The sequence below is a fragment of the Jaculus jaculus genome, chromosome X, assembly GCF_020740685.1.
Source record: "Jaculus jaculus isolate mJacJac1 chromosome X, mJacJac1.mat.Y.cur, whole genome shotgun sequence".
NCBI lineage: Eukaryota > Metazoa > Chordata > Mammalia > Rodentia > Dipodidae > Jaculus > Jaculus jaculus.
Window position 1 is genome coordinate 74,421,382 of NC_059125.1, and position 12,657 is coordinate 74,434,038.

The following is a 12,657-nucleotide window of genomic DNA, read 5'->3' on the forward strand; positions in this document are numbered from 1 at the left end:
TTTAAAAGATACAATATTTACTAGAGAAAGAAAGCTCAGATAAGAAGGCAATTACAAGATTTCTAAGTACTTTTCACTAAAGACATACATAGATAACTTACAAAAGTTGAAATAGTGGAAAGATGGAAGAAAAAATATAATACAAAACACCCAAAAGTTATTTCCTCAATGACTACAAACTCCCAGGTCCTTTGAGACTGTGTGAATCAGGACTTTATTGGATGTACATTTAACATATTATGGTGCTAGTTTCAAATTTTCATTATAACTACCATTTCCTTTTAATGGGTAATATCAGACTTCAGTCAAAATGCCTCTCCTGGACATAGGGAATATTTGTTTTGAGCCTAAATTTATACAGTCTCATGCATGCCAATCCATGGTTTCCACTATTGGCCCACTGATCAAAGTTCTTGAAAGATTCTTTATCACCTCCAGTGAAATTTCCAAACTCCTTATCTCTGATTGCAAATGCTTACATCATCTGCCTTATATTTCCCAGCTTTATTTTCACTACATATAACCACACACTATAGTAAAATTTATGCCCCTGTTATTGCCTCATCTATTTAACAAGCATCCTTTTTCAGTCCATACTCCTATTGTCTTCTGCATTTTGAGACAGGGGCTCATTTTGTAGACGGCTCTGATCTGTAACTTCCTGTATAGTCATGGCTGATCTCAAATTCGCAATAATCCTCCTGCCTCAGCCTCTCAAGTGTTGGATTATAGGCAGAAGACAACACATCTGGCTAAAATTTAGTCTTAATAGTAATCTATATTTACATTAAAAATCCTACTATTTCATGAATTCATGACAATTAGTTTGAAAATGTATTTTATAGCACATGGGAGGCTGGGCCAGGAAGATTACATAATTTAGGGATAGGCTCAGGCTACCTAGTGAGTACCAGGCCCTCCAAGACTACACAGCAATAATGTATGTATGTGTGTATGTATATATGTATGTATGTATATATGTATATGTAGTAATTTATTGAAGATCTCAAGCATTTAATGTAAAACATATGATTAAAATTACAAATAATTGATGTCAAATCTTTTGCTGCACCCTGATGCTCTATGAATCCTCTCTGTTCTTAGCTTTTTCTGTTCAGAAACTGATTAAATTTTTCATCTGCAGAAACTTTAGCCACACATTCTTCAATGTTTTCTATACCTTTATTTCATATCCATTTCATACCAGTGAACTTTGAGCTTTTTGATGTAGTGAATAAGCATTAAACTTTATGGCCATGACCCATGATTGGTGTTCAATAAATATGTTGAATAGAGAAAGAAAAGCACTCTACTCTAATCACACATTGTGCTAACACTGTGGTTTGATATAAAACTGATTAAAACATAGTTCTGTAGAGTTTAATGGTCATTATGTGCTAACTAGGTCAAAGATGTATTGTCTGATTTTAATTACTAGTAAACAAGGCCTATAAGACATCAATTCTGATAGCTCAGAAGGTATTTGAACTGTTGGGGGAAATATGATGTAATGTAAGTACAACAGTAAGTATTAATGAAGAGTTGAGCTTCCTATTCTTCTGAAAAATATAGAGGAGAGATTTTTGCTTTATCTTTTTTCTTTAGCAAGTTTTTAGCTTGAAATAATCTATGTACTTATGCACCTCTGTGTTTTAAATTACTATATCATAACATTAAATATTATAGAATGATTGGGTGTTATTTAGTGGTTAGGAATTTGGGTAATCCTATAACCTGTTCCTAAGTAATATATTGCTTATCACAAGAGATGGCAATATGGAGGCCATCATCATTATGGTGTGTGCTCTGAGTGTTTCCAGGACTTAGAAAAGGGTACATTTTAACCTACACACTGACTCTTCCACTCTATAAGAAATGGCACATACTGGATGACCAGGGTCAGAGGTCAAAGTGGGTGGTCATGTAATTTAAGTGAAAAAAGTTAACTGACCCATCTTAGCCCTACTCTGGGAGTGTGAAATATGAACCAGGGGCCTTTGATCAGCAGATCACAGACCACCCACTGTTCCTACACTGTGGCTCTAATTTCTAAACTTTGTTATATACAAAGTAATAGTTGCAGTACAATTATAGAAAGAGCTACATAATCACTCAGCTGTCTCTGCTTATTTACCCAAACATTATAAACTGAATAATTGAAACTTGCTGCATAAACATAAGTCCTGAAAACATTACCAAAAAATATTCAAATACCTTATTTAGTGATATCCTGACATAAAAATATAGAAAACAATTTTAGAAACATAGAATTTAAGTGTTTACATATTAATAATAACTAAGTTATTATTATCATTAAGTAATATATTAAGTGTTTCAGAGAACTTTCATTCACTAAAAATATTAATCTTGGGCTACTATAAATCAATAATGAAAAGCAAATAACTCACACATACTTGTGAAAAGTAAGCTCTCTAGTTTCTGGGTACTGAAATGATATTAAACAATAAGTAAATTATAAATATTTACTAATTTATTAGTTTATTGGGCATATATATGTATATATGCATATATATAAAACCTGGGCTATACAGTAATACAATGCCACATAATATATATACACACACACATATATATATAAAATCTTATATGGAGAAGAATGGTAGAGTGGTAACCATTATTTGTTGTTTAACTATTAAGATGTTCATGAAGATACTTATAGTACATTATTTATTTAAAAATTTAACCTCATATACCATTATCTGTTAAAAAGGATACTAAAAGCACACAAATTTGTTTTATCTTCACTTCTAAATCTCTTCTAGTTAAATTAAAATATTTGTTAACAGTGTTATTTTCTGGGAAAATGCAGGTCTTTTACAAACCTACTGGTAGTAAGTTTGTCAAGATGAGTTCACTACTGAGTAGGAACTAAATATCTAATATGATGTAAATAAATGTAATATCCAGCCATAGCTAAAAAATATACATTTTATGTCAAAATAATAACAAACATGATATAATCTGGCTGTAGCACAGTTCTTATGATAAATAGTTACCAATAACTTAAACTAAGAGGTTAATCAGTAATTGTATGTTTCAATTTAACAAAAGTCTTATTTACAAGCCTAGTGAGCAGGAGAGTATGGGTCTGAGAAAATTCCTTATTGTTATTTCAGTAGTAATAACTCAACAAGGTTGAGTCAAGCAACTTCACTGGTTATCAGTATCTTTTCCCCTAATTCAGTATTTCAATTTGAGTGTGTTTCAAATAATGAAGTTTATTGAAGACAATTACTTCTTAGATAAATGTTAACCATTTGTGATTAAGAATATGAGCTTAGCTATAGAGCTGTGCCCAAACACCAAACATACTTCCTAAAATTTTGAAGTCATGAAAATTATAAACTTGTACATCAACCAATTTGCCTAGTTTCAGAATGTCTTTTGCAAGTAAGGTGCAAAACTAATATCCTCTAAAATAAAATATATTAGAATTTTTCCCAATTAGCATAGGTTTGAGGGCACCCACCAATAATTCCACCTTTCAAACGGTAGATGCATATCATGAATTCCAGGCTAACCTGGGCTATACAGTAATACAATGCCATCAAAGTATCAGTAAGTTTTTAAATTAAAATACTTAGCTGGGCACAGTGGTGCATGCCTTTAATCTTAACACTCGGGGGACAGAGTTAGGAGGGTTGCTGTGAACTCAAGGCCAGCCTGAGACTACATAGTGAGTTCCAGGTCAGCCTGGGCTAGAGTGAGACCCTACCTTGAAAACAAAGAATTCTTACCACTGAAAAATAACGATGGATGTAATCAGACCAATTCTTTCCTGCTCAATAAGTTTGTAAATAAGACTTGTGTTAAAGTGAACCAAATAATTTCTGATTAAACTCTTAATCTAAATTTCTGGAAAGTATGCATCAGTATAATTTGCAAGGCTTGTCAAAACACAGAATCCTAAATATACTACCAATCATTCTAGTTTCATATCTAGGTTGGGGTCTAAACATCTGTAATTCTTCAAAAATACCAGGAGATTTTAATTGTGCAAAGAAAGTAGACTCTAAGGATTTTGCTGTAATTATCCAAAAGAAATAAGATAATCTGGAAAATATTTTTGTTTCAAAGGACATGAAAATTCAACTAGATTGCACTTCTTTATGACTCACAGCAAAGAATAATAGGAACATAGAAAATTTAAACTGAAAAGGAATTTGTAAAGAAAATCTTATCAAATATACATACTATACAGAGGCACATTAAGACTTCATTATAAAGAGGTGACCAAATTATTAGTAGAACACATAGCTGAACATGATATGTGTCTTTAGGGATTCAAGTGGGAAACTGGTCAAAATTGGATATGTATAAAGGGAAGAGAGACTAGAAACATATTGTGCAGGTTAGCCATGTTACTTATGGATTAATATTCAGATATAAGCAGGATAATATAAGGAATATTTATAAACATTAATATTAGAGATGGTTCTTTCCCAGTGAGAACATCTTTATGTAGATATTGCTTAGCACCCTGGATAGCTCCCTGGAAGGGGATTTGTTTTGAGGTAAGTCTGGTCTCACTAAACAATTCTTTTTCTTTATTTTCTGTTTAGAAGAAAGAAAGCACTTTGTCAGAAATAAGAATGTGAAAGGAGCCCACACAATTATATAATTTTGATTCCCCGAGAAATAAAGAATGGAAGATTATTTTAATTTCTCAAGTAGTATTGTGAATAGTGGATGAAGAAAGAACACATTTTGAACTAATTGTGATCAACACAGAGCAATCTATAATCCCTAGTAGGCCTATGTTAGTGCCTTTAAACAAAGGAAGACTTTAAAAACCAACTATAGAAGCCAGCATATTAGCACAAGTCTGTAATCCCAGCACTTGTGATGCTAAAGCAGGTGGATTTACATAAGTTTAAGGGCAGCCAGGACTAGTCAGTGATTCCTAGCCTTTATGAGAAAACTACAATTGGGTATTGTGGCACACACTTATAATCCCAATACTTGGGAAACTCAGGAAGATACTAAGTTTGAGGTACCCTAGAATCTATCATTAATTGATTAATAAATTAATTTAAAAGTTTCTTTTAAAAGAAATAATATTGGTCCCTCAGTGTCCATGGGATTTGATTCCAGGACTATATCTATTCCAGGCATTAAAATTTATGGATACTTAAGCCCTTTATATAAAATGGAATGGTAGTTGTATAAACCTGTGTATATCCTCCAATATACTTTAAATTATCTTGAGATTACTTATAATACTTCATACAATGTAAATGTTTTATAAACAGTTATAGGAAATTTCATAGGGGATATTGCAAAGAAAAAAATCTACATATTCAACACAGGCAGAATTTCTTCTTATATTTTTGACTGAGCTCATATATTGAGAAGCCATGAATGTAAAGGCCCAGGAGTATTTTAATTCAGAGTTCATTTGGCTCCTTTGTGTGTTTGCCAAGATTGACCTCAGAGCCTTGCCTAAAATAAAAATATCCTCTACTACTCAGCTACATTTCCACCCTCTAAAAATTTCTGAAGTGAACTGAACTCCAACTTTGTGATATCTTCACAATGGTATATTAGTAATCTTGTAATTCTTCAACATCTTCATAGAAAATACATCCTATATAATTATAAATAATTGTTTTAAAGGCAAGAAAGTTTTTGTCTATATTCTCTGTGGTTTAAACCTTATATTTTAATGAAAATTTAATTAAAGCAAGGCTGAAGCCAGTTACTCTTCAGCGAAACTCCAACAGCAATATTTCTTGTCTCATGAGCTTTAAACCTTTTGAAGAAAATAAGTGAAAACATTCTTAACAGAAGTGTTATTAAAGGTGAATTTAAAATCATGCCACAGAATTCTTTCATTATTTGCCATGGAACAATGAAATGAAGAAATATATAACTAAAATTAACTTAATTTCAGAAATTTAATAGACTTTTAAATCTAAAATATTGACATTGTAATATATTTTAACACTAGAACAGGTAATTAGGTCTATATAAACAGGTATGGCTTTAAAATTAGCCAATATATGTTCTCTCAGCTTTCTTTAATAAAACTGATTTTTAAAGTATTTTATTTTTATTTACTTATTTGAAGAGAGAGAAAGAGAGGAGAGAGAGAATGGGCACACCAGGGCCTTTAGCTGCTGCAAATTAACTTCAGATGCATCCACGACTTTGTGTGCATCTCGTTTTACATGAGCATTGGGGAATCAAATTCTGGATCATCAGGCTTTGCAGAAAAGTACCTTAAATGCTGATTCATCTCTCCAGTCCCCAAATTGATTTTTGAAGATGTCAATCAGAGTTTCATTTTATCCTAGGGTATTGATGGGTGGAAAGATCATTGCTTCCTAACCACAACACAACAACAAAAAGGACAAGCAAGCAGTGAAATCATGGCATTCCCCTTTCTGTGGCAATGGATGTCAAATCTAGGGCCTCATGAATTCTAGGCATCCAGTCAGCCACTAAACTATATCCCAAACCCAAATGGACTCCAGCACTTCTCTCAGACTTTGCTAAAAGAACAACACAAAAAGTCAGTAAGGATGCAGAATATACGGACAACTCCTTGAACAAACTTGAACTGATAGATATTTATAGAATATTCCAAACAATAGAAGAATACAGGTGATTAACAAACATACATGTAACATGGACAAAGATCAATCCAATCCCAGGCCACAAGCAAAAATGTAACCAATTAAAATATTTGAAATCATACAAAGTATGTTTTTATGGTACAATGTAAATAAACTTGAAACCAGTGCCAAAAAGATATCTGGAAAATTCCCACATACTTGGAAATTAAGCTAAGACTATATATAATGTGCCATTGCTTAAAGGGTAGGTCATAAAATAAATTTTAAAATATTTTAATTCCACAAAAAATTAAAAGGTGGGCCAAGGATGTAACTCAATATAAAAATGCTTGCATAGCATTTTCAAATTCAAGGTCTAGAGTTCAATGCTCATTACCTCAAAAATAAATATGTAAGTAAACAAAGGAAAACATCAAACTTGAGAACTTCAGCAAAAGCTGTACTTAAAGAGAAATTGGCAATGTTACACACTTTGATTAGAAAAGAAGTGTTTCAAAACAATGATTTTTAAATCTATGAAAAGAAATCAGAAAATGAAAAAAAAATAACTCAAACCAAGAAGGAAATAAATAATAAAAATGAGACTATAAATCAATCAAATTGAAGTAGAACATCAATAAAATCAAATCTTATAACTCTTCGAAAAGATTAACCAAAATGAGAAATGCTAATCTATACCAACCAAGGGAGATAGATGAAGCACAATACACAAACTACCAATTCCAAAATTGGAGGATACATTATAAATTCTACAAATTTGAAAGGGGAATATTTAGGACAAGTTTAAGCCCATAAATTCATCAAGTTAGATAAGTGGACAAATTTATTGAAACAAAGTGAAGACTGAATTAATATTCACTGCAATATTATACAACCATAAAAGAAATGAATTGCTGATTCATAATAGACTATAGAAGAACATTGAAAACATTAATACCATTTGAAAAAGACACAAATATCATAGAGTATATTATTCTGTTTATATGTAACATCCACAATAGGAACAAAAAAAGCAGCACAGAATAGACTCATAGGCCAATGTAATAAAATAGAACATTTGGATATCAACCCATACAGCTATAGCCAAAAGTATGCATTGAGGAAAAAAGAAAATCTTTTGAACAAATGGTACTGGGAAACTATATCCACATTTAGAAGGATGAAATTAGATTCACATCTCTCACCCTGTGAAAATGGATCAAAGATTTTATTTTAATACCTTAAACTTTGAAAATACTAAAGGAAATCATTGTGAGAGAGAAACAGTTCAAGACAAGAATAAGCAAGGACTTTCTGAATGGTCCTATAATAGCTTAGGAAACAGTAACAAGCATTGGCAAAAGAGATTACATAATATTAAAAAGCTTCTGCATAGCAAAGGAAATGATTATAATCCTGAAGACGCCACCTACAGAATGGGAGATCTTTATCAGCTACTCATTTCTGGCATGTATTATTATCCAGAATATATAATGAATGCAAAATATAAACATCAGAAGAGCAAATAATACTATTAATACTGGACAAATGAATTGACCAGGTAATACTCAAAAAGAAGTGTAAGTATTTAATAAACACATGAAAAATATTCACCATGCTTTTCCATCAGAGAAATGTCAAAATCCCATTGACCTCTCATCTCACCCCAGTCAGAATGGCTACTACTGAGAAAATAAGTAACAACTAACTCTGGAAAGGATGTTTGGAGGACTTGTCAACTAGTAGAAGAACTGCAAGTTAGTGTAGCCCCTATAGAAATACTCGAAATACTATAAATAGGACTACTACATGTTCATGCCCTACCACTCCAGGTAATATATCTAAAGGAATCAACATCAACATGTAATAGAGGTCCTGTAACACCCATGTTTACTGTACACTATCCATAATATCCAACTTAGAGATTCAGACTAAGTTAACTTTCAGTATCTAGGGGCCTGGATAAGTGGGGCAGCAATTAAAGACACTTGCTTGCAAAGCCTACTGGCCTGGATTCAATTCTCTACATAATGGCAGACAGGCACTCAATTGCAATGGTAAGGGACCCTGGTTTGCAAGTGTATGTTTAAATAAATAAATATTAAAAATTCAATAAATATAAAAGTTCCTGAAAAAAAAAAACAATCTAAAAATAAAGCAAATTTTGTGACCTTTGGTTAGGCAAAGATTTCTTAGATTTAGTTCTGTTTTTAATCTGTAAAATAATAACCTATCATATGAATGGATAAAGAAAATGTGGTATATAAACACAGTAGAATGTATTCAGCCATAAAGCAAAATGAAATGATGTCGAGGGCTGGAGGGATGGCTTTGGGGTTCAGACGTTTGCCTGCTAAGACAAAGGACCCAGGTTCAATTCCCCAGGACCCACATTAGCCAGATGCACAAGGGGGCGCATGTGTTTGGAGTTCGTTTGCAGTGGCTGGAGGCTCTGGCCACACCGTGCCCATTCTCTCTCTCTCTCTCTCTGTCTCTCTGTCTCTCTCCCTCTTACTCTGTCAAATAAATAAATAAAAAAAAAACACGAAATGATGTAATTTTTAGCAAAATGGATGGTACTGGTGACCACTGTGCTATTTGAAATATGCTAGCCTCAGAAAAACTATATTATAGGTTTCCTCTCATATGTGTGATATAGAATAAAAAGACATTAAGCTAGAAAAGGGACTATTTGAGAAAAGAAAGGGGAATAGTGGGAGTGGAAAAGTGAAAATGGGAAAACAGAACATAAGATCAAAGTATATTATATACATATATGAAAATGTCATAATACAAACTAATATTTTTACAACTAATATATGTTAATAGAAAGAGGAAACAAAAATGATGAGAGATTGAACTTATCAGACATGAGATTATGTTATTTAAGATAAAGACCAATATGTCAATTGTTCAGAATACAGATTTTTATAAATATGTCCATACTTACATGGTCACTTGAATTTATGCAAAGTTTAAAAAGGCAATTCAATGGAGGAAGGATAGACTTTTGGACAAATAATGTTGTGAAAAAGAATATGCATATGAAAAAAATGTTTAGACCATACCTTGAAAATATACAAAATAAAAATGAATTATAATCATAAATGTAAATTTTAGTAACTATAAAAATTGAATAAGAAACAATGTAACATAAAAAAACTCTGACCTTTGGTTGGGCAAAGATTTAGTTTGGGCACTAAGTGTACAATTTATTAAATAAAAAATAGACTTTATTAAAATTTAAAATATTTGTCTTTGTGAAACATTATTGAAAGAAAGAAGGCAGGCAACAACAGGGAAAAAATATCAAATAATTATATCTGAAAAATAAATTATGTCAAGAATATGTATATCACACATATGAGAGGAAACCTATAATATATTTTTTCTGAGGGTAGCATATTTCACATAGCACAATGGTCACCAGTACCATCCATTTTCCTAAAAGTTATAATAGTTTTGCAAACAAGAACCTTTAATTGCTGAGCCATCTCCACAGTTCTAAATATATTAAATGTTTACACAATATGAAAAGCACTCTACTAAATCAAAAATATCAGTAAGGAGGAAGGATATGAAAAAAAATATTAAATACTATTAGTATTATGAAAATCTACATTAAAATCACAATGAGATACTATGTCACACTTAATATAATAACTAAAAAATAAGCAACCAAGAAAACGACCTTGTCAACTGTTGACAAGTATGGACAAAAGTAGAATTCTCTTCCACTGCTGACTACATGAGACCCTATGTCAAAACAAATACTGAAGGGTAATATTAAGAAAGTTGAACATGGTAGAAGAGTCCAAAGAGATTCTACTAAGTGGTATTTTGGGACTCATGAAGAGCATTTAAATGGGTGGAACAGTTTGTCACCAAACTGGCCCTTGGTACCTTAGTTATGGGTGGCGATGTTTACATGCTCATTATGAAAGCACATGAGGCATTGGTTGTATAATGGTTAGCATAGCTACCTTCATTATGAAAGCACACATCAAGTCTTTGTTAGCAACAGCCTGTTATGCCATCCACTTTTTTTCCTCCCAACACCATAGTGAATTACTGTCCTTCCAGAGTATTTATACACATAAGCAACATATTTCCCACAATTTTGTAGAGCATATGAACATGGAAGACTAAAGTGACTATCCTATAATGTTTTTCCCTGTGGTTATCCATTCCATCTAAATAGATTTTGATGATACCAGCAAAAATAAGTACTTCCAATTTGACATATTTTAATTTACATATGTTATTTGAGTTCTTATTCATTTTCTTTGTAATAAACATAAAATATATGTAGTTAAAAATGTACTTCAGAAAAATTTATTCAAAGTGTAATATTCATATTCAATCTTATGGAAGTAAACAATATTTGCATAGTTGCAACTAACACAAATCTTGGAAATATTTTCTTAGAGTAAAAGGTGATACTGCTTCTTATTTATTGCTTGTTGTGGTCTTATGACCACATATGTCTATGTTGCTGAGTTTTTGACTATCACATAATTACGTTAGTACATATTTGTGATCAAAGCTTTTCAGAAAAAAATAGAAGTAATACTTTCAACTTCTTTAAATAGAAATGATAGCAGCAATACCAGATAACTCAGTAACTAATACTCCAACCAACCAGGTGGCTACATGCCATTACTAATTATCCCATTGCTTAATCTTAATTACACCTGTTCTTGAGAATGCAAATGAGCAGAAGTAGAAATATTTATTAAGACATATATATATATATATATATATATATATATATATATATATATATGTATGTATATGTATATATAATTTATTCATCTTTCCTGTACCCAAAAACAGTTTAAGGAGCTACATTGTTTATCTTCACTAGAGCAGAGAAATGGGAATTAAATAAATGACTCAATTTAGTAAAAGTTAAATTAGCCACAGATATCATCCATTCTCTTTACACAGAACATATCAAATTGTAATAACCAGCCAGATTCTTCTCCTGTACTACCTCCTCCAACTTCTCTCTGTTCTTTCCCAATCACTTCCTACTTCTGCCTTCCCACTATTTATTCTCTCACCTCATCTGAACGCAAGCTCCTTCAGCTCCTTAGCACTCTCTCCTGGTGCACTTGTCCCATTTGTTCCTGAAGAACCTCCTCTTTTTCATCCTTTGAGACCCCCTCCTTACTACCACCTTATTCTACACTGCTTACTTCCCAACCCAGTCTTCAACGTTTTTCTCCTTCTCATTTACCATTTTAGTGTCTTACCCACTCTCATGCCCCCATCCCTTTTCCTTTGAGTCCTACCTTTGGCTTAAAGAACAATCACCAACTTCCTCTGTGATACCTGGAGTACCACCTACTAACTACTATTAAAACCTAGGACATATCAGCATGCCTTGTAGTATAGAGAGAGTGAAATAAAGAGAGTGTTTGTTTTGAGAAAGGATCTTACTCTGTAGAAGCCCAGGTTGTCCTGCAATCACTTCTCAAGGCAATCTGCCTGCCTTGGTTTCTCAAATGCTGGAATTGTAGGTGTGGGCCAACATACGCAGCTCTAATGTGTCTTTTTAATTTCTACATATAAGCTTACTTTAAAGTGGCTATTATATTTTGGTGGGCTTTAGCCCAGTGTGATTTTTTTAAATGTTATTTATTTGTAAGCAGAGAAAGAGAAAGAGAGAGCAAGAAAGAGAAGGAATGGTTGTGGCAGGGCAGTCTGCCACTTCAAATGAACTCCAGATGCATGCACCATTTTTACATCTGGCTTTATGTTGGTACTGGGGAGTTGAACCCCAGCCACTAGGCTTTGCAAATGTATTCAACACCTGAGCCATCTCTCTAGCCACAGTGTGATTTTTTTCTCAAAAAATTATTTATTTATGAGAGAGATTGAGCAAGCACCTCTTGCTACTGCAAACAAACGCCATATGCATGTGCCTCTTTGGGCATTCAGCAAGCACCTTAACCACTGAGCCATCTCTCCTGCCCCATGTACTTTTGATTGGTTCTCAACCTGATAATTATTTTTTAAAAGATAGTGGTATGGGGCTGGAGAGATGGCTTAGTAGTTAAGGTACTTACTTGCC